This window comes from Cervus elaphus, chromosome 11 (assembly GCF_910594005.1).
Source record: "Cervus elaphus chromosome 11, mCerEla1.1, whole genome shotgun sequence".
Classification (NCBI taxonomy): domain Eukaryota; kingdom Metazoa; phylum Chordata; class Mammalia; order Artiodactyla; family Cervidae; genus Cervus; species Cervus elaphus.
The window spans coordinates 70,960,042-70,980,350 of record NC_057825.1 but is presented as its reverse complement, the minus strand read 5'-3'; the positions used below and the strand labels follow the sequence as shown (position 1 = coordinate 70,980,350).

At 37.7% G+C, this 20,309-nt stretch overlaps 1 protein-coding gene across 16 annotated transcripts in view; it reads right to left on the bottom strand.

Moving 5' to 3' along the window:
- Nucleotides 1–20,309, bottom strand: part of NRXN1 (neurexin 1) — a 1,160,507-nt gene that overhangs the window by 768,623 nt on the left and 371,575 nt on the right. The gene's annotated exons all lie outside the window — the stretch shown is intronic.

The following is a 20,309-nucleotide window of genomic DNA, read 5'->3' as shown; positions in this document are numbered from 1 at the left end:
GTATTGGGAAGAAAAATGATCTAAATTATTCTTATTGAAAATGTCTTCTAGGACTTCCTTGGTGGTCCAGCGGTTAAGAATCTGCTTGCCAACGTAGGTGGCTGGGGTTTGCTCCCTGGTCTGGGAAAATCCCACATGCCACGGGGCAACTAAGCCTGTGCCCCACAAGTACTGAAACCTGCACATTCTAGAACCCTCACTCTGCAACAAAAGAAGCAACCACAATGAGAAGCCGGCACACCACAGCTAGAGAATAGCCTCCCACCCCACTCACTGCAACTAGAAAAAGTCCACACACAGCAACGAAGATCGAGCAGAGCCAAATTTTACTTTTAAAAATTTAATTTAATTTTAAAAAGAAAATGTCCTCTAGAAATATAAATGCCACTTTTGCACTCCACTTGCATTTTCTGGTAATTATCTTGGCAGCATCCTTCACAAACATTGACTCTTTGGAAGTTCCTCCCTACTCATTTCGCTATTGTCTCTATAGCCTCATCACCCTCCTGTTTCTGAGCCTTTGCTGCTGCTCCCTTTCTGCCATGCTCCATGGCACTTTGCCTAATTCCAGAGTTAACATCACCTCTTCTTTAATCACACTAGTAAAAGTGCTTTCTTCAATATGTGCCCTCAATATCCATGCACTGCCCAATTGTGAAAAGCTTCCTTCCTTCTTTCAGAATTGTGGCTCAGTCAGTAAAGAATCTGCCTGCAATGTGGGAGACCTGGGTTTGATCCCTGGTTTGGGAAGATGTTCTGGAGGAGGGCATGGCAACCCGCTCCAGTAGAATTGCCTGGAGAATCCCCATGAACAGAGGAGCCCGGCGGGCTACAGTCCACGGGGTCACAGAGAGTGGGACACGACTGAGCGACTGAGCACAGCACACACACACGTCCTTCTTGAGAGCAGGACGTGTCATCTCACACGATTCAAGTCACGGCATAGCTACTACAGTGCCTTTTACACTGGGCAAGCAACAGATAATTGAAGAATGAGCCAGAAGCTCAAAAGATAGCTTCAGGTGGATTAATCAGGGAAGGTAGTGGCAGGAAGCATCTGCTTGCCTCTCTTTACCACTCAGCTTCAGCACTCTTGACCTTTCCCCAGACCTCCATCTCTCTTACCACTTATGCACAAACAGGATGGCATGAGATACGGCTCTGTGCTTCCATCAAGAAGGACAAATGATAAATGCATCAGTAACACATTGATTCAAGATTCCATTGCACTGTAAACAGATATATAAACAATTGTTCTTTTGCAGGGTACATTTTTTGATGTAGTAAACTATTTTTTTCATTTTGCTGGACACTCTTACATTTACCCATTACAAAGGGCTTCCTTATGTTTAATATGCATAGTTTCTCTTGAATGATTATTTGATAGGCCTATTACCTGATCCATTTATTTGAATGTATAGGATAATAAATGTCCTTTTAAAAGAAAGTAAGTTATTTTTCATTCAAGAAGCTGAAAAATCTGTTTTGAGGAGGGAGTATACAGCACATTGACATACAGTTTGGGGATGAGTTTGATAAAATGAACTATTTAAAAATCATTGTGTGACAAATTATTGAAGATTTTGTAATTTTAAAAGGACTTAAGAAGTCTTACTTCTTAAGAAGTAAACATACCTCTGTAAATATGAAACATTTGGGGATATATTTTTGAATATTAGAAATTATATATTCATATATATTTTTATTAAGAAATATTAGTGGTTTATTCTTTAAATAAAATGAATTATGGCTTTCATTCTTTTTCTTTTTTTTTCCGAATCTACAACTTTAAAAAAATCTACAACAGATTTCAATCTCTGAAAGCTAGTCTGCACCTTGACTAACATCTTACAATTAATTATAACCATCATTTATATTTGGTTTTGCTTTGATTTCATCCTAAATTAAGTTTCCATTTTAATAAGATTGGAGGTTTTAAGGATACAATGTGCTTATAAAATTTACTTTATATTAAAGAAAAGAATTGTTCCATTAGGACTGGAGTTTCTGTCTGTTTTGTTCAATGATTTATCCCAATAATTTATCTATTACCTAGAATACAGCCTGGTATACAGGGGATGCTCAACAAATATATCAACTGAATGAGTGCCTCCTAATCCCTGGGCTTTACCCCCATGGGGAGGTGGATGGTCAGGAGATCCTAGAAGAGCCAGGCACCATGCTAAGCAATTCACATATACCATCTCTTCTAACAATCACAGATGCTTTTGTTGTAGGTACCATTATCCTTGTTTTACAGATGAAGAGTCAAGCATTTAGAAGCTAAGGTAGTCATTCAAAGTAACCGAGCTAATAAACTGCAAGTCAAGATTAAAGCCTTAAAGTTTACCTGACTGCAAATTCTGGCCTCTTAAAGTTGCCGCGTTGCCTTTCTTCACCCAAAAGCTTTACAACTAGAAAGAACTTCAAATGCTTCTCCCTCCCCACCCACATCATGTAACAATATTGAGACTTACCTGTTACTGGGTCATATCCTAGTATCACTAACCTGTTTGCATTTAAATCCATCTGAGAAGAAGAGACTTCAGGCAAGAATAACATGCAACCTGAAGTTAGAACAGGTGAGAGGCTTGGAAATGTGAGCAGGACCCTTGGCCACCAGTTTATGTCAGTGTGAACATATGTTATGGCTGTTTCTGACTTGCATTGAAGGTACTAGATACTAGAGCAAGACATCCCAGAACCTCAGAAAATCCACTCATCAACAGATGATATCTAAAAAAATGTATGTTGTTTCAACTAGGTTCTATGCACTGGTCGGAGGGTTGGATATACAAAGAAAAAGATACAAAATGAATTAAGTTGTGGGAGTCTAACATATAGCATGATGACTATACATAATAATACAACCTTATATACTTGAAATTTGATAACACAGTAGATCTTATCACACACACAAAAGATAACTATGTGAGGTAATGGATATGTTGATTAACTTGATCATGATAATCATTTCACAATGCAAGTATATATTAAATCCAATCACACTGTACACCTTAAGCATAAATAATTTTATTTGTCAGGTATACCTCAATAAAGCTGAGAAATTTAAAAAAAAATTGCATCACATAGCAAATTCCCACCAACTATCCATTTACATATGGTAAAGTATGTTTCCAATCTACTCTCTCAATTTGTCCCACCCTCTTTCTTGCACTGTGTCCACAAGTCTGTTCTCTTTGTGTCTCCATTGCTGCTCTGGAAATAGTTCATCAATACCATCATTCTAGATTCCATATACATGCTAGTGCTCACTTTTGCCAACATCGGTGGTCAGGAAGCAACAGCTAGAACTGGACATGGAAAAACAGACTGGTTCCAAATAAGAAAAGGAGTACATCAAGGCAGTATATTGTCACCCTGCTTATTTAACTTATATGCAGAGTACATCATGAGAAACGCTGGGCTGGAGGAAGCACAAGCTGGAATCAAGATTGCCAGGAGAAATATCAATAAACTCAGATATGCAGATGACACCACCCTTATGGCAGAAAGTGAAGAAGAACTAAAGAGCCTCTTGATGTAAGTGAAAGAGGAGAGTGAAAAAGTTGGCTTATAGCTCAACATTCAGAAAACTAAGATCATGGCATCCGGTCCCATCACTTCATGGCAAATAGATGGGGAAACGGTGGAAACTTTATTTTTCTGGGCTCCAAAATCACTGCAGATGGTGATTGTAGCCATGAAATTAAGATGCTTACTCCTTGGAAGGAAAGTTATGACCAACCTAGACAGCATATTAAAAAGCAGAGACATTACTTTGTTAACAAAGGTCTGTCTAGTCAAGGCTATGGTTTTTCCAGTAGTCACGTATGGATGTGATAGATGGACTATAAAGAAAGCTGAGTGCCAAAGAATTGATGCTTTTGAACTGTGGTGTTGGAGAAGACTCTTGAGAGTTCTTGGACTGCAAAGAGATCCAACCAGTCCATCCTAAAGGGGATTGGTCGTGGGTGTTCATTGGAAGGACTGATGTTGAAGCTGAAACTCCAATACTTTGGCCACCTGATGCAAAGAGCTGACTCATTTGAAAAGACCCTGATGCTGGGAAAGACTGAGGGCAGGAGGAGAAGAGGACAACAGAGGATGAGATGGTTGGATGGCATCACCAACTTGATGGACATGGGTTTGGATGGACTCTGGGAGTTGGTGATGAGCAGGGAGGCCTGGTGTGCTGTGGTTCATGGGGACACAAAGAGTCAGACATGACTGAGTGACTGAACTGAACTGATGGCTTACATCCCCTCAGTAAATAGTGGCAAATCCATGCATCTCAGGCTTCTTTAATAATTTTGTTCTAGCCCATCAGGGAGGAGGAGGTTCTTTCATTAGATGGTTCACAGAAGAACTGACTATGAACTATATCTTTGATCCTATTTCTGATTTGTACTGTTACCCAGATTGCCTTCTCATCCTAGCCTCAGTTTAACGTGTACTGCTTGAGTCTAAAACAAATTACGTACATGGCTTTCTTTCTCCCTTTTCAGAAACTAGTTCCATAAATAAGGCTTTCCTCTATCACGTTGCTCAACTATAGCTTATTCTTAATAGCCTTCACTTTTCCTTGCTAGTGCCTTAAAGGTTGCCAGTAATTACCCATCAGCTGTTTAGACACATAGCCCTAGAGGTTGATTGGGAGTTCTATTTGTTGCATTAGGAAAATTCTATGGTACAGTAACATGAATGACAGGACCAATATGCATTCATAGGATGATTAGGTTATGCAGAGCAGGAGTTTCCCCTTCCTTCTGAAATTATTCTGCTTTTTCATGGCATTTAGAACCCAAACAGAATCATTCCTTCTCCAAATGCACCATCTAAGGACCATCTCAGATACTTTTTCTATTAATTAAGAAAAGAACTGCTTGACATGCAAACACTAGAAGTTGCCTCTCCCCAGGCAGGCCTGTTATTATATTCATGAAGTGCTTCCTGAAGGCTTCTTAGACTTGCAGAGACTAGGAAAGGAATTGTTTGGTCTGTCCATCACTGCAATTCCCCTTAATTGTTATTTGTATTATTCCTCAAGGCTTTCACTCCCTACAGTTTTTGTGACAGTACTGATATTATAATGTATGTAGCAAATATTTTCCAAGAGTCTGAGGGTGCCATGTATAAGGTCTATTACAATTTCTCCCAACAGGTGCTGAAACGCTACAAACTAAACAGAATGTCCTTACCACAGCTTGCATAAGATAGGAAAGGATATCATCTGCAAGGAAAAGCTGCTGGTTCTATTTTGCCTTCATTATTTTGAACACTACACCTGCCCTGCTATATTCAGGGTTAGATCTTTGCATAGGCAGAGTTAGTGACCACCTACACAGAGTGTTCTGAGACACACAGAAATGATCATCTTGTTGCAAACATATCCCCATTAGCTACCTGATGTTCCACTTTCCTGTTTCTGCATTCCAGTCAGGAGAAGTATGAATGGTTAAAACATCAAGAACATGGGGGAGCTGTCCACAGGGAATTCCTACACAATGAGTCTCTTACTTCTCCAATTAATATGGTAGAAGGTTTGGGGGTAGTGGATTTAAAAAAGAATAGATCTTTTTCAGTTTTGAAGCAGTGAAAATTTTGATCAAGGAAATTTCTATGTGGGTGTGCTAATATGATGACACCACCATGGAAGGCTTAGTTCTAGGAGTTTCCAACTTTAGAGAGGATCCAACTCCTGTAGGGACTGAAAAATTACTTGGTCCTCACCTCCTGTTGTTTTCACTCAAGTAGATGAGGGGTGACTTGTGAAAAACCTCATTTTTCAACAAACACCCAGGTGATTGTGACAGATCATTCTGGTCCAGAATCACTCCTTGATAAATGATGCTAAGGGATAATAAACCAAGATACCGGTGACAGAGGCCAGAAGGAAAAGACAAGTCCTCTCTGCAATGTTTTCCAGGGCCAGTCTTGCCAACATGATCTTTGATTTAAACTGCTCACCCTATATTCTTGCTCACTGAAACACTGTGCACACACCATAATTTTTCATATCTGTAAAATATTTTTCCGAGATAATCACCTGCTCCTTTATGACTTTTCTGTTTGTTTTCTTATCTCTCTGTCTATTAGATTTCTGTATCTTGAGAGGATTTCTGGTTCTTTCAAGTAAATGAATCTTGGGTTCTCTTTTCACCTTCTGAGAAATTGACTTTTTGTTTAATTTTTAGCTCAGTTCTCTCTACTGTTTTTAGAGGTGCCCATCTCCTATCCATGATCTCTGGTAAGAAACTACCTATTCCAACTCTGTGCCTATTGGGAACTTTACAGCAAAGCGTGAGAGTTTAACATAAACAATCAAGTTCAGATAAATAAAAATGGAAAGGAAACTAAGAAACACATATTTTTAACAATATCTTATCTTAGAACTGCCTTCCTAATTTTCCCTTGCTTGGGCTAACTTTTAACGATTAGTTGCATTTCTTTAGAGCATATGAAAACTGGTGCAGCAAAGGTGGTCTCGCCCAATTCTGAGTTCCAAAAAATGTTCATCTGAAATTTTCAAATGTATACGCACAATTCACATATGTAAAACCCACAATCACATCCATATATATCACAATATTCATTTTACTGGCTATTTTATTCTTATACTGGTATTTTCTGTATACAAAAATACAACTCTGTGTTTTAACATTTAAGAATATTGCTATTACTTTAACTTCTTTTATTTTGATTGGCTGCAAATATCTAGGGTGTCTCTCCTAATAGCTGAAATCCTGCTTGCTGAATCTATACATTTAAATGTCTCCATGGCATTGATTTCTGGGAGAAACCACCACTTAAAAACTGAAAATATATCTTGTTCATTTATTTTATTAATTCACCCTTTAATAAAAAGTATTTAAGGATCTCCTCTTATGGGTCCAGGCACTGTGTTTAGAGGGTAGGGATACAATGGAGAATGAACAAACAGATTCATTTGGAACTTATAAACTATTATGGCAGAAAGATGACAGATACACAGTTACACAAAGCAATTATTTAAGTAATTGCCCAATGCTAAAGTAATCTTGAAATTCAATAAAAATATCATTTCCATTTTATATTTTCCAATCAGAATACATGTCTTCTCTCTCTGAAAAATAAAAATAATTTTAATACAAACTAAAGAATGGCATGCTTTCTTCTTCAGAGAAACATGCATAAGCCATTGAGTTAAAAATATGTATCTCAAGTCTTTAGCTTAGAGATAAACTCTTGACAATTCAAAGCTTAAGAGATTCTATAATAAAGTGTGTGTGAAGAGGCTAGGTGGATAGCCACTGGGTTTAATTCTCTTCATTGGTGGTTAAAAACAAAACAAAAACAAACAAACAAAATCATTAATTTTGGCTCCAGAATTACCATTTGGAACCAGAGGCAAAGTATGTGATGCTTTTGGAAGATTGTACAAGAAAGCGCTTATAGTTACTTGCTGCTTGCACAATGTCCTTCACTGTGTGGGCATGGAGAAGCTAGCCACTGCATCTCAGCCAGAACCTGTCTTGAGTTTAGAAACCGAATCACATACTTTGACAGTCCCTTGAAGCTGAGATAAAGCTTTAAGTTCAAGTAATAGAAAATGAGTTGATATTCTTTAAAAAAAAAAGACTGAAAATGTAAGATATATTTCAGTCTTGTTTTGCAATAAAAATAGCCCTATTATATCACTCTTTGTGCAGAACAATAATTCTTAATGAAAGACAAAGAGATGTTTATTTTTTAAATAGAAGCTCATGTAATTTTTGATTTTTTCACATATAAGCTTTTTGAAAAGAAAAAAAAATCATGTTAACCTTGATGGCATCAAAAGTGATAAACTGAAAGCATAATTAACTTTGTTCTTTTAACATAATATGGTTGCTTTGATAGAGCCTAGCTTACTAGCATCTCCACAGGCTACTTTCTTTCTCAGTATGCACAGATGAATAAAGAGATTAAACAATTTTTGTGACCTACAATAAGGTCAAACTTTAATTATTATGCTAATTTCATGCACTGGATTCAATAGGTTTACTACTTCCCTGCTAGTTAATAAAACAGACTTGGAAACATTATCTGGGATACAAGGAGGGGGACCCTCCCATACCTTTAAATACTCTGTTTAAAAAGATGTGAAGGTCAGTAGAAAGGATTTTTTATTTTATTATTGATTTCCAGTCCTCTAACTGATAAATCCCAATTAGAATCAATTTATTTGGTGCAGTTACATCTCAATTGTCTACATTATTCCAAGGAACCATTTTTTATGAAACTTTTGTACTAGTTAAATACTCTGTCAGATCAAATAATTGATCTATCGGCAATCTCCTCAACTGATCAAATAGGCTAGAGTGAATTAAAGAAGCAAAATGCTCACCACTTAAAGGTCAGAAATACAGCCACTTTGCTCTCTTCAACTAATTCTGCAAAAGATTTTGCATTCCATATTGGTAAAGTCACAATCTATAAAAACCCAGTATATAGGAAAGGGAGTTGACTTTACTATATTTTTAGAAGTCTATATAATCAAAGTGAAAGTGTTATTGACTCAGTCGTGTCTGACTCTTTGCGACCCCATGGACTGACTATATATAGCCTGCCAGGCTCCTCTGTCCATGAAATTCTCCAGGCAAGAATACTTGATTACCAAGTATGGTTGTGAAGAATGCCTAGGTTATCATTCCCTTCTCCAGGGAATCTTCCCAACCCTGAGATTGAATCCAGCTCTCCTGAATTGCAGCTAGATTCTTTACCATCTGAGCCATCACGGAAGCCCTCCCGTATAATCAAACTCCTTTCTAATAATAGTTAAGGACAGTATAAACTTAAAATCTTTTTGGCTGAATTACATAATTTAAAATCAGGACACTAGTAGTGTACCCACTGCAAAAGGATAAAGACCTGGATTCTATTTGTTGTTCTTCCAGTAATTAACTGAATGTCCTCTCTCTTTTGTAAAAACAGCTCTCTGGGATACAGTTGATGTTCAGCAAATTCTACATATTAAAATGTATAATTTTACAAGTTTTGATATATGCAATATGCCTATGAAACTATCATTAGAGTTAAGGTAGTGAGTGTACTCAAAACCCTGTAAGTTTTCTTGATACAAAGGTATAACCTCTTCTACTCATGCTCCAGACAACAGGCTTTCTGTCACTATATATTACTTACATTTTCTAGAATTTAGTGCAAATGGGGTAATACTGTATATAGCTTTTTTGTTTCAAATCTAGCCTCTGTCACTGTGATGATTAACTTTATGTGCCAGCTTGACTGGCCTAAGATTTGGTGCCTAGATAGCTGGTAAAATGTTACTTCTGGGAGTGTCTGCGAGGGTGTTTCCAGAGAGAATAGTATTTGAATCTAAAGACTGAGTAAAGAAGACCTGCCCTCATCAGGGCATGCAAGTGAACTTGAGCCGTTGAGGCCTTCAAACAGAACAAAAAGGCAGAGGAAGGGTGAGTTTTTGTTTTTGTTTTCTCTTCTTGAACTAGTATATTTCATCATTCTCTGCCCTCAGACACTGGAGCCCCTGGTTCTCAGGCTCAGACTGAATTATACCACAAGTTTTCCTGATTCTCTAACTTACAGATGGCAGAGAGTGACATATCTTAGCCTCTATAATTGTGTCAGCCATTCCCATACTAAATCTCACGTATCTGTATCTATGTGTGTGTCTGAGTCGCTCGGTCGTGCCCGACTCTATGTGACCCCCAGGGCTGCAGCCCACCTGGTTTTCTCTGTCCATGGGATTCTCCAGACGAGAATACTGGAGTGGATTGCCATGCCCTACTCCAATCTGTATTTATAACTATGGCTTATTGGCTCTTTTTCTCTGGCAACTACTAACTAATACAGTCACTTGGAATAATTATTTTGAAATTCATCCTAGTTATTATGTGCATCAAAAGTAAATTTATTTTTAGTACTACTCAGCCACATAAAAGAATGAAATAATACCATTTGCAGCAACATAAACACAACTAGAGGTTATCATACCTAGTAAAGTCAAGTCTGAAAGAGAAAGACAAGTACCATATGATATCACTTTTATGTGGAATCTAAAATACGGCACAGATGAACCTATCTACGGAACAGGTACAGAATCACAGACATAGAGAAGAGACTGGTAGCTGTCAAGGGGAAGGGTGTTGCTGGGTGGATGGAATGGGAGGCTGGGGTTAGTAGATATAAGCTTTTATACGTAGAATGGATAAACAACAAGGCCCTACTGTAAAGCACAGAGAACTATATTCAATATCCTACCATAGGGAATTTCCTGGTGGCACAATCAATAAGAGTTGCCTATCGATGCAGGGAAAATAGGTTCAATCCCTGGTCCAGGAAGATTTCACGAGCCCTGGAGCAACTAAGTCCTCAGCCTGCAGTGCTCTAAGGTCCACAAACCACAACTATTGAGTCCACATGTTTCAACTACTGAGGCCTGCATGCCTATAGCTTGTGCTCCACAACAAGAGAAGCCACTACAAGAAGGCCATGCACCATAGGAAAGGGCAGCCTCCGCTGTTTGCAATCAGAGAGAGCCTGCACAAAGCAACAAAGACCCAGCACAGGCAAAAAAGAACACACACACACACACACACACACATATATATATCTCCTATGATAAACCATCTGGAGGAGGAAATGGCAACCCACTCCAGTATGCTTGCCTGAAGGATCCCATGGACAGGGGAGCCTTGCAGGCTACAGTCCACAGGATTGCAAAGAGTCAGACACAACTTAGAAACTACACACACAGATGATAAACCATAATGGAAAATAATATTTAAAAAGTATGTATATGTATAACCAAATCACTTTACTATACAGCAAAAATTAACATTATAAATCAACTATACTTCAATTTAAAAAAATCAATTCCTTTTCCTTGCTTAATACTGTTTCATTATTTGGCTATATCCCAATTTGTTTATCCATCCACTGTGATAGATATTTTGTCTGTTTGTAGTTTTTGTCTCTTACAGTTAAAGTGGTTACGAACATTCAGTCACAAGCCATCGCACTAAAGGAAGCTTTCATTTCTCTCGAAAAAATACTGGGGAGTGGAGTGGCTGGATTATATGGTATGTATATGTTTAACTTCTTAAAAATCTGCCAAAGTATTTTCCAAAATGGTTGCACTATTTTGCATTCTCATCAGCAGTGTTGTGAGAGTCCCAGTTCTTCTATGAGCTTGCCAACACTTGGCAGTGGCATGATAATATATGCCTGATCTGCTTCATTGGAATAAATGATTGTGTTGGGGTTATTTTACAAGATGGATATTTTATTTTGAAATTATGTTTGCATGTTAGAAACTTAGGTTTCTTCTGTTATCTGAAAGTAGATCATTCCTATGGAACCTCAACAAGGTAGAAATGGTGTCAGTTGAAGAAGCTATCACCTTACAACACAGCTGGCTCATGGATGCACAGAATAAAAAGATATATATCACACAGATCCTCACAGACACAGTACAAAGCTATAGCATCTAGATGCTGAGATGCTAAATGTAGTTCTTAGGAAGGAGCTTGCCCGGTGCCATTCTCCCCACACGGGTATTCTTGCCTCTGTATCAGTTCACTGCAAAACAAATGCTGAACGCTATTTTCACTCCTTGTCTTTTCTTCTAAAAGTGAAAATCCTTTTCAGATTTTTTTTTTCAGGTAGCAAAGACCTACTATTGTAGGTCTTTCCTATAAATAAGATAGTATAAAGCAAACCTTCAAAAACTAGGGGATACCTGCACTTTTTTTTTTCTCCTCTTTGCATTACTCTTGAATAAATCTTATTTTCCAATTAGAAAAACAGGTGCCATAGAGAACCTTGAGCTGATTAGGGCTAAAATCATTCATTTGGAAAGACAAAAAGGTAAAGCACATTATTAATCTCCCAAACATTAAGCTAAAAATAAAAGGCTATAAGTGATGGAGATAAGTAGCACATTCATAGATAAAAAAATAAAAGGCTAGATCATTCAGAATAGATTTTTCAGTCTAAAGAATAATCAGAACTGCTTCAAGTATCAGTGGGAGTAGTGGCTGTGCTATTTTAGACCTAAAGCACCAGTGCCTTTGGAGAAGGAAATGGCAACCCACTCCAGTGTTCTTGCCTGGAGAATCCCAGGGACGGGGGAGCCTGGTGGGCTGCCGTCTATGGGGTCGCACAGAGTCGGACACGACTGAAGCGACTTAGCAGCAGCAGCAGCAGCACCCTAGGCCAAAAATGCAAACAGTATCCAAGTTTCAGAGCACAGGACAATGGTTTGATTTATTTCTGTATTTATCTTCTGTGTGTGTGAAGAGCATTTAATAGACTTACAGATTCTAGGTTTAGAAAGTATGTGAGTGGCGTGGTGAGGGTATATGAAAAAGTAGGCTGTGTCGCTAGTGTAAATGACGTCATTTTCTTTTTAAATAGCTAAAAAAATTTTGTTTTACTTTCATGTGATTTTGCTTGTTTAATATTCTTTCATTCTCCAAAAGCAAATGGGCTTTTTAAAAATTATTGATTTATTTTTAATTGGAGGATAACTGCTTTACAATATTGTGTAGGTTTCTGCTATATATCAACATGAATCAGCCCTAGGTATATGTGTCCCCTCCCTCTTGAACCTCTGTCCCACGTCCCAGCCCATCCCACTCCTCTAGGTTGTCACAGAGCACCAGTTTGAGTTTCCTGAGTCATATAGCAAATTTCCATTGGCTCTCTAATTTTACTTGTGGCAATGCATATGTTTCAGCAATTGGGATCGTTTAACCAACTATAAATTTGTGCCTTTATTCTAAAGACTAAGAATATATATGTGTATATATTTTATACACACACACACACATATATACACATATATACATACATACATACATACATATATATATATACATATATATATATGTGAAATACAGAGAAATCCAGAAAGAATTGACAAATTATCTCTTTTTTGGATATTTAATTCTGTCAGGTAAATAGCACTTTTCTTTATCTGATGATCCATCTTAACTGCATGTTAGCAACACAGTTTCCTATTCACCAGGGACAATTTCATAATTTCCATCTTCAGAGAAGTAAAATAACAGCATTCTCTTCTATTAACATCTAGCAGAATGTTACAAATAGCACTGGGTGAATGAAGGGCTTCAAATTTTTAGATGGACATAATATTGGCTATACACGTTCACAGAAGAAAGATATTTTTAGTTTTTTTCAATGTTTCAACAGCCACAAAATAAACTACATTTTATAAGCACTGATATATTCATAGCTATATTCATAGCTATTTTGCTAATTTGTAAGAATGAGGATAGAATGTCATATAAACAGGATAATCAAGAGAAGTACACTGAGGTACATCTAAGCTCTGAATCTCCCCCTCATATTCATTTTGCATTACTCAGCTCATATTTTAATATCTCTGAGAATCTTTCCTTGTTACTTCTGGCTGTAAGTGTTATTTTCCTTCCTTAATACATTGTATTCTTTCTAATCTTCTTCATGAATATGTCTCGGTGTCATCCCTGGATGTTGTTCAGTTGCTAAATTGTGTCTGACTCTTTTGCAACTCCATAGATTGTAGACCGCCAGGCTCCTCTGTCCATGAGATTTCTCAGGCAAGAATACTGGAGTGGGTTGTCATGTCCTTCTCCAGGAGATCTTCCTGACACAAGGATCAAACCTGCATCTCCTGCCTTGGCAGCTGTATCCATTACCACTGAGTCACCAGTGATGTCCCGGTGTCATCACTGACTATCCTCGTATTCCTAGCTATTACTGCATCTCTGCATATCGTACCCGTACAACTCCATTAAAAATTCCCAGAGTTTTGAAATCATATTCCAAAATTAGTTACATCCCATTCACAATGTTTACTATTATCTTTGTCATTATTTATACAAAATTTTTCAGAAAAAACATAGTTTTCAGAATATTTTTACATTTTATATAGTCTCTGGTATTACAAAATGCCTTGAACCAAGTAAGAATGCAAGAATGCAAGAATCTAATGACAGTTTATCCTTGAGTAGTAAGATATCTTTTAGGGAAAAAAGGGAACTACAAAGAATTCTGGATGGAATTTTAGTCCTGTTAGTTAACACAATATCTAACACTTCAATTTCCTTCTTTTTCAACTGAGAGATCTCTTTACTGTTATCCGGGGTCATGTTTGATTTGTCAATTCAATGTCTTGTTGGCGTTTTCATGGAGGACCCTCTATAAGCTACGTAAAGTGAAGTTGCTCAGTTGTGTCCGACTCTTTGCGATCCCATGGACTATAGCCCACCAGGCTCCCCCATCCATGGAATTTTCTAGGCAAGAGTACTGGAGTGGGTTGCCATTTCCTTCTCCAGGGGATCTTCCCGACCCAGGGATCGAACCTAGGTTTCCTGCATTGCGGGCAGACGCTTTACCGTCTGAGCCACCACGGAATCCCATAAGCTACATAGGGCAAAAAAATAGAGAAATAAAGTATTTGTCTCAAGCACTCCCTTGCTTAAGTAGTGCTCTTTTGTTTTGAGCTTAAGTGGATGACTCACAAGCTGAAAAATAGAATCAATGTGTGGACAATTTTTCTTAACAATCTTTAGGGCTTCCCTGGTAGCTCAGATGGTTAAGAATTAGCCTGCAATACAGGAGACCTGGGTTTGATCCCTGAGTTGGGAAGATTCACGGAGAAGGGGATGGCTACCCACTCCAGTATTCTTGCCTGGAAAATTCCATGGACAGAGGAGCCAGGCGGGTTATAGTCAATGGGGTCACAAAGAGCTGGAAATGACTGAGCAATTAACACTTCCACTTAACAATCTACAAACTTATTAAATCACTACTGTAGGATAGCCTCAATTCAAATACTGGTATCTCTCAAAATTAATACAAAAGGAGTAATTGCATAGCATGCATCAGGGAGGAGGAAATACTGCCTACAGGATTTGAGAAGATATATTGCCTTGCAATCACCCTATGCAATTAATTGGTGCCGTGAGCTGGGCTGTACTGAAAACTGGACAGTGGTGCTGTGATATCAATACCTCTGTCCTGGAGCAGCTGCGTAAATGAGGGGCAAACAATTTCCTATTTATTTCAATGTGCCATTCAAACATCATCATTTTCTTGGGCATCCTGATGTGAAAAAGGTTGGAAAGCATAGAGAGCATTGATAGTGCAGGGATTTATCATCATCCTGGCCACAGGACATGCTTATCATTGGTTTCATGCTTTAGAATTCTATCAGCATGAAATAGAAATTTCTGGAGGGAGTTTCATAATGAAGAGTTTTCTTTGGGGTGAGAGAAAGGAAGGAGGAGGTAAACAGGAGAAAGATCAAATAAAAAAATATTTGGGTCTTGTGGAATGACTCATATGCTGATGCTCTTATCCACACATTAAAATAAAATTGGTTCCATGTGGATCCCAGCAGCTATTGCTGAAAAGGCAAAGACAGAAAAAGAAGGGACAACTCCTATGCTGGGAGTGCTGACTCTTGTTGAGAGGCTATGATAGATTCAAACATAAGGGTACCACTGCATGCAGGAAGAGCAAGTGTTTTTTTAGTGTAGAAATAGAGATTGCTGTGGACTGTGATGATTTGGGGATGCAAGATGTCCAGGTGACAGATGTAATGGGGTGTGTGGGAACAGAGGAGAAGGGAAATTAAGCAGGGAAGTGGGAAGGAGGGAATGGTGGCCATCAGGAAAGAGAGATCAGTTCTGTTCAGTTCAGTGCAGTTCAGTTCAGATGTGCAGTCCTGTCCGACTCTGCAACCCCATGGACTGCAGCACGCCAGGCTTCCCTGTCCATCAGCAACTCCCAGAGCTTGCTCAAACACATGTCCATTGATCAGTGATGCCATCCAACCATCTCATCCTCTGTCACCCCCTCTCCTCCTGCCTTCAATCTTTCCCAGCATCAGGGTCTTTTCTAATGAATCAGTTCCTTGCTTCAGGTGGCCAAAGTATTGGAGTTTCAGCTTCAGCATCAGTCCTTCCAATGAATACTGATTTCCTTTAGGATTGACTGGTTTGATCTCCTTGCAGACTCTCAAGTGGGGTCCAGCTAATCTGGAAAAGGGCTCACCCAGAAAAATAGTGAGAAATAGGTGTTGGTGAGCTGTGAGCTCCTAAAAGACAGGTCTAGTCTTACTCCCTTTGTACTCCAGTGACAGCCATGAGACTTGGAACACAGCAGAGCATAGATGTTTATTAAATGAAGTAGTGACAAGACATTTTAATTTTTTGCAAGATTAGGGAGATTAAGCTTTATCTTGTTTAAGGCTGTGAAAAATCCCTAAAAGATTTCAGACAAAATTTCTTTTCTGAAATCATCATCATAATAGAAATAAAGAGTGATATCAAAAATAAAAAAAAAACTAAATTATCTTTTCATAGGATATTTTAAACTTGACAGGATTTGCCCACCATCATCATTTATTGCCCTCACTCGAACATATAATGTAACTGTTAAATAATCATTTAATTAGGGTGAGGATATTTGACAATAAATCTACAACAAGTTTCATGATAGTTTTTTGGATAATAATGCCACTTGATTTAACTACTATATAACAATGCATTTCTTCTGATATGTTTTTAAAATTTCCATCCCCTATCCATCATCAAACTTATCGCATGGTTTTCCAGTGTAGACTCAATGTAAATTAATAGAGGAACCTCAGTTTACAAACAGAGAAACAAACACAAATAGTGATTTCTGGCTGCTGGTAGTTACTCAAATACACTAAGTTAACCCGACCTCAGTTTAGAACTTTTTACAAAAGGGCTGCTACTACCATAATTCTCAAGGCTGTTTCAAAAGGGAAAAATAATGTGAAAACCAAATTTTCAACACATAACCTTGTTCTACTCAAATTAAAATTTTAAGAATAACTTTATACATATATAGTCAGCATTGCCTTACTGATTTCAACTATTTTTTTTTTTAAATTTATCCTATCTCCAGTTTTTTAAGGAATCTCCACACTGTTCTCCATAGTGGCTGTACTAGTTTGCATTCCTGCCAACAGTGTAAGAGGGTTCCCTTTTCTCCACACCCTCTCCAGCATTTATTGCTTGTAGACTTTTGAATAGCAGCCATCCTCACTGGCGTGTAATGGTACCTCGTTGTGATTTTGATTTGCATTTCTCTAATAATGAGTGATATTGAGCATCTTTTCATGTGTTTGTTAGCCATCTGTATGTCTTCTTTGGAGAAATGTCTGTTTAGTTCTTTGGCCTATTTTTTGATTGGATCATTTATTTTTCTGGAATTGAGCTGCAGGAGCTGCTTGTATATTTACTGCCATATGACCCAGCAATCCCACTCCTGGGCATACACACAGAGGAAACTAGATCTGAAAGAGACACGTGCACCCCAATGTTCATTGCAGCACTGTTTATAATAGCCAGGACATGGAAGCAACCTAGATGCCCATCAGCAGATGAATGGATAAGGAAGCTGTGGTACATATACACCATGGAATATTACTCAGCCGTTAAAAAGAATTCATCTGAATCAGTTCTAGTGAGATGGATGAAACTGGAGCCCATTATACAGAGTGAAGTAAGCCAGAAAGATAAAGACCAATACAGTATACTAACGTATATATATGGAATTTAAAAAGATGGTTACGATAACCCAATATGCAAAACAGAAAAAGAGACACAGATGTGCAGAACAGACTTTGGGACTCTGGGAGAAGGCGAGGGTGGGATGTTCTGAGAAAAGAGCATTGAAACAAGTATACTATCAAGAGTGAAATAGACCACCAGCCCAGGTTGGATGCATGAGAGAAGTGCTCAGGGCTGGTGCACTGGGAAGACCCAGAGGGATGGGATGGGGAGGGAGGCGGGAGGGGGGCTCAGGATGGGGAACACATGTAAATCCATGGCTGATTCATGTCAATGTATGGCAAAAACCACTACAATATTGTAAAGTAATCAGCCTCCAACTAATAAAAATAAATGAAAAATAAATAAATAAAATGTAACTTGCATGGAAAAAAAATTATCCTATCAGTGTATTTATTGAGGCAAAACTGTAATTTTAACAAGAGCATTGCAACATAAATCAAAGAATAAATACAGGTGTTCTATGACTATTCAACTCCTAAATGTTGGTTCATGATGAGAAAACATCAGGCATGTTCTATAAATTTTCTATAAAATCATGTAGGAAGATGTTTATATTTGAATATTAACTAATTATTCCTTTATCATTAAAAAAAGCAATTAAAATTTTTACAAGGGCTTTTCCAAATTTTTAATGCTATATATATATATGTATATATTTCCATTTTATTAATAATACATTTTAAGGATATGGGTATGGACTTTTGTTTTTCCTGTAAGGTAGGACACAATATAAAAATAATGATTTTTTTTAATTTGGAAATAATTTTAGACTTACAGAAACACTGCAAAGATAATACAGAGAAGGATCATATTCTCTTCACTCAACTTAACATTAATATCTTATACTATCATAGGACTGTTAGCAAAAGAAAATAACATTTGCTCAGTATGTTTAACCAAATTACACACTTTATATGATTCTACCAGTCTTTCCATTAATATCTTTATTTTGTCCCAGAACCCAATCCAGTCTCCCACCTTGTTATGTTTCCTAGTCCCCTTAGGTGGACCAAGGACCCTGATTTGTGAAGAGACCTGATCACTTAATTTGTAGATCATTCTTCAAGTTGGATTTGCCTGATGTCTTCTCAGGATTAGACTGAAGTTATGAATTTTATCAATAATATTTCAGAAGTGATATGCCCTTCTCAGTGTATTATATCTTATCTGCTTTAACAGTATATTTTTTCATAATTTAAAATGTATAACTGAAACATATCTAAAAAGACCTGATTGCTAAAAATCTTAGATTTATTTTCTTTCTTTTTAAAAATTTTTCCTGACAATGAAAACAAATCTTGGGGAATTTCTCGCCAGCATAAAATTTTCTAAGTTGCTATAGAAACCAAGTAATGATAGAAAAAATACTTTATATTCTGCATATTGTATTAAAAAACAATAGACTCAGTTTTTAATCTATTTGGCTATTTGCACAGAAAACAATATTTCATTTTTTTTCCCATTTTATAACTAAAATTTCGATTTTCTGGCTGCTGAAAACAGTAAAATAATATCAGTTCAGTTCAGTTCAGTAGCTCAGTTGTGTCCGACTCTTTGTGACCCCGTGGACTGCAGCATTCCAGGCTTCCCTGTCGATCACCAACTCCTGGAGCTTACTCAAACTCATGTCTGTTGAGTCAGTGATGCCATCCAGCCATCTCATCCTCTGTCATCCCCTTCTCCCACCTTCAATCTTTCTCAGCATCAGGGTCTTTTCAAATGAGTCAGTTCTTCCCATCAGGTGGCCAAAGTACTGGTGTTTCAGCTTCAACTTCAGTCCTTCCAATAAATTTTCAGGACTGGTTTCCTTTAGGATGGACTGGTTGGATCTCCTTGCAGTCCAAGGGACTCTCAAGAGTCTTCTCCAACACCACAGGTCAAAAGCATCAATTCTTCAGTGCTCAGCTTTCTTTATAGTTCAACTATCACATCCATATATGACTACTGCAAAGACCATAGCTTTGACTAGACGGACCTTTGTTGGCAAAGTAATGTCTCTGCTTTTTAATATGCTATCTAGGTTGGTCATAACTTTTCTTCCAAGGGGTAAGTGTCTTTTAATTTCATGACTGCCGTCACCATCTGCAGTGATTTTGGAGACAAAAAAATAAAGTCTGCCACTATTTCCACTGTTTGCCCATCTATTTGCCATGAAGTGATGGGACTGGATGCCATGATCTTAGTTTTCCGAATGCTGAGCTTTAAGCCGACTTTTTTACTCTCCTCTTTCATCAAGAAGCTCTTTTTAGTTCTTCTTCGCTTTCTGCCATAAGGGTGGTGTCATCTGCATATCTGAGGTTATTGATATTTCTCCCAGCAATCTTGATTCCAGCTTCATCCAGCCCAGCATCTCGCATGATGTACTCTGCATATAAGTTAAATAAGCAGGGTGACAATATACAGCCTTGGCGTACTCATTTCCAGATTTGGAATCAGTCTGCTGTTCCATGTCCAGTTCTAACTGTGCCTTCTTGACCTGCATTATAGATTTCTTAGCAGGCAGGAAAGGTGGTTTGGTATTCCCATCTCTTATGAATGTTCCACTGTTTGTTGTGATATAATTACCTTATATTCTTCTTGATTTATGTTATATAATCAATCTTATTATTTTTAAATCATTTCTTTCTCCTGATAATATTCATTACACCAAATTTATTAAGTATTCACAATGCCTTAAGTCACATAAACCAT